Genomic DNA, 4,007 nt, shown 5'->3' on the forward strand with positions numbered 1-4,007 from the left:
CTCGGACGTCCGGAGAGAGCCGGAAGTCCGAGTTATATGGCTCTGATTTCTCTGGTATAGGATTCCGGATTTCCGAAGCAGTCGGTCGTCCGGCCCTCGGACGTCCGCAGGAAGCCGGATGTCCGAGGCACTGGTTCTGTTTTCAGATAACAGCAAAGCAGTGGAGATGTGATCTGAGAAGAACAGTGAAGATGTAGTTTGAGCAAGTTCATCGCAAAACCTGTGATCCCCTCTTAATAGTGCGGGATCCCTAAGGACTCAAGAATCATAAAAGAGTACTGATGATCCATACTTGAGTGTATACTTTTATTCGCTGATCATCACTCCGCACCACTAACGTCAAAGGAACTGATACCTTTGAGTTAGCCCTTTCACTTGAGCTTGATGTTGTTGTTCCTTCTTGGCTCAAGTTGAAAGCAAGACATGATGAAGTCTTCAAGTAGCTTTCCCATACACAATGCGGAAAGCCTAGCTTATGTATTCATCTTCATTTGTCCACCATGTGAACATCCACAAGAATCAAGCATGTAGTGCTCAGGAATGCTTATCTTGATCTTGTCCTTGTTAGCACATGAGGTTGTCCTCATCAACACATGATCATTGACAATAGTTTCAATGATATATTCGTGCTGATCCACTTGAACTTGCACACCACAATCTTGATGACGATCACCACTTGACGTCATCCTTCATGGGTTGTATGAGATCTTCCTTTTGACGCAAGCCCAATGGAAGCACACCTAACCCCCACATAGGAGTCTCACAAAGACCATGGGTTAGTACACAAACACGTAATGGAAAATGCTTACCATACCATGGGATCACTTGATCCCTCTCGGTACATCTTATACGCTTTGTGTGTTGATCATCTTGATTTACTCTTTGTCTGAGATCTTGATCAACCTAGTGTTTCTATGACCATTCTTTGGATAATACCTTGAATAACATCTTGGTCATCATATAAACTCCTTGAACCCAACATATGGACTTCAAGAAGTGCCTATGGGCAAATCCTATAAATATAACTTAAGGCAACCATTAGTCCATAGGAATTGTCATCAATTACCAAAACCACATATGGAGATATATGCTCTAACAAAAGGTATATGTGATATACATGTTATTGATGTGTACCTTACCAGCGCTCGTAGTAGCTCCTGGGTATTTGATACCGGTGCTGTTGCTCACATTTGCAACTCAAAGCACGAACTGCGGAATAAGCGGAGACTGGCCAAGGACAAGGTGATGATGCGCGTCGGGAATGGCTCCAAGGTTGATGTGATCGCCGTCGGCACGCTACCTCTACATCTACCGTCGGGATTAGTTTTAAACCTTAATAATTGTTATTTAGTACCAGCTTTGAGCATGAATATTGTATCAGGGTCTTGCTTAATGCGAGACGGCTACTCATTTAAGTCAGAGAATAATGGTTGTTCTATTTATATGAGTGATATGTTTTATGGTCATGCTCCGCTGGTGAATGGTTTATTCTTGATGAATCTCGATCGTGATGTTACGCATATTCATAGTGTGAGTACCAAAAGATGTAAAGTTGATAATGATAGTCCCACATACTTGTGGCACTGCCGCCTTGGTCATATCGGTGTTAAGAGCATGAAGAAGCTCCATACCGATGGACTATTAGAGTCTCTTGACTTTGAATCATTTGACACATGCGAACCATGCCTCATGGGCAAGATGACTAGGACTCCATTCTCAGGAATAATGGAGAGAGCGACCGACTTATTGGAAATAATACATACAGATGTGTGTGGTCCAATGAACGTTGAAGCTCGCGGTGGCTATCGTTATGTTCTCACTCTCACCGATGATTTGAGTAGGTATGGGTATATCTACTTGATGAAACACAAATCTGAGACATTTGAAAAGTTAAAAGAATTTCAGAGTGAGGTCGAGAATCAACGTGACAGAAAAATTAAGTGTCTACGATCTGATCGTGGAGGAGAGTATTTGAGTCACGAGTTTGGCACACACCTAAGGAAGTGTGGAATCGTTTCACAACTGACGCCGCCTGGCACACCGCAATGCAACGGAGTCTCTGAACGTCGTAATCGCACTTTATTAGATATGGTACGATCTATGATGTCTCTTACCGACTTACCGCTATCATTTTGGAGATACGTGTTAGAAACTGCAGCATTCACTTTAAATAGGGCTCCGTCTAAATCCGTTGAGACGACACCGTATGAACTATGGTTTGACAAGAAACCTAAGTTGTCGTTTCTTAAAGTTTGGGGTTGCGATGCTTATGTGAAGAAACTTCAACCAGAAAAGCTCGAACCCAAAGCGGAGAAATGCGTATTCATAGGATACCGTAAGGAAACTATTGGGTATACCTTCTATCTTAGATCCGAAGGTAAAACCTTTGTTGCCAAGAACGGATCCTTTCTAGAGAAAGAGTTTCTCTCGAAAGAAGTAAGTGGGAGGAAGGTAGAACTTGATGAGGTAATTACACCCCCTCTCAAACAGGATAGCAGCACAGCGCGGGAAGTTGTTCCTGTGGCGCCTACACCAACTGAAGAGGAAGTTAATGATAATGATCATGAAGCTTCGGATCAAGTTACTACTGAGCCGCGAAGGTCCACAAGGGTACGCTCCGCACCAGAGTGGTACGACAAACCTGTAATGGAAATCATGTTGTTAGACAACGGTGAGCCTTTGAATTACGAAGAAGCGATGGCGGGCCCGGATTCCAACAAATGGCTTGAAGCTATGAAATCCGAGATAGGATCCATGTATGAGAACAAAGTATGGACTTTGGTGGACTTGCCCGATGACCGGCGAGCCATAGAAAATAAATGGATCTTCAAGAAGAAGACTGATGCAAACGGTAATGTAACCGTTTATAAAGCTCGACTTGTCGCAAAGGGTTTTTGATAAATTCAAGGAATTGACTACGAGGAGACTTTCTCTCCCGTAGCGAAGCTGAAGTCAGTCCGAATCATGTTAGCAATTGCCGCCTTTTATGATTATGAAATTTGACAAATGGACGTCAAAACAGCGTTCCTTAACGGGAATCTTAAGGAAGAGTTGTATATGATGCAACTAGAAGGTTTTGTCGACCCTAAGGGTGCTAACAAAGTGTGCAAACTCCAGCGCTCCATCTATGGGCTGGTGCAAGCATCTCGGAGTTGGAACATTCACTTTAATGAGGTGATTAAATCGTTTGGGTTCATACAGGTTTATGGAGAAGCCTGTCTGTACAAGAAAGTGAGTGGGAGCTCTGTAGCTTTCCTCATACTGTATGTGGATGACATATTATTGATGGGGAATGACATAGAGATGTTGGAGAGCATAAAGGCCTATTTGAACAAGAGTTTTTCAATGAAGTTTTTCAATGAAGGACCTTGGAGAGCATAAAGACCTATTTGAGCAGTTAACCTCTGGAATTCTCGCAACACCTATCGCTCGGTGGTGGCACCAATTCTTACAAAAATTGGAGAGCTAGCTCTTAGTTTTACATCATTTTGTATTCAACATGTAATAAGATCAACAAATGGTCCTACACATCTCTTGTGCTAAGTGTGCTTGTACGCTTAATGTGACCAACAACTAGTTAGACTCTATCCATAGCTTCCTGATCAGCAGCCTCTTGGCTGACTGCTCAGCGAATGCATTCGTTGAATAAAGCTTTTAAAAATTCCTCGTAAAAAAATAATAATTAGTAAAAGTAATTGCGTTAGGGCTTAAATCTTGTCTATATTGTAAAAACACACACGTAAATTTAGTTGTGTCTTCTAAGAAAGTACTCCCTCCGTTCCTAAATATAAGTCTTTATAAAGATTTTATTAATGGACTACATACGAATGTATATATACATACTTTAGAGTATACATTCAATCATTTTGCTCTGTATGTAGACACATAATGAAATCGATTAAAAGACTTATATTTAGGGACGGAGGTAGTACTTATTATATTCAGCGTGACGTGAATCCGTAACCATGGATATAAATACTAATAAACCCTAACTAAACCCTTGTGCA

This window comes from Hordeum vulgare, chromosome 6H, assembly GCF_904849725.1.
Source record: "Hordeum vulgare subsp. vulgare chromosome 6H, MorexV3_pseudomolecules_assembly, whole genome shotgun sequence".
Classification (NCBI taxonomy): Eukaryota; Viridiplantae; Streptophyta; class Magnoliopsida; order Poales; family Poaceae; genus Hordeum; species Hordeum vulgare.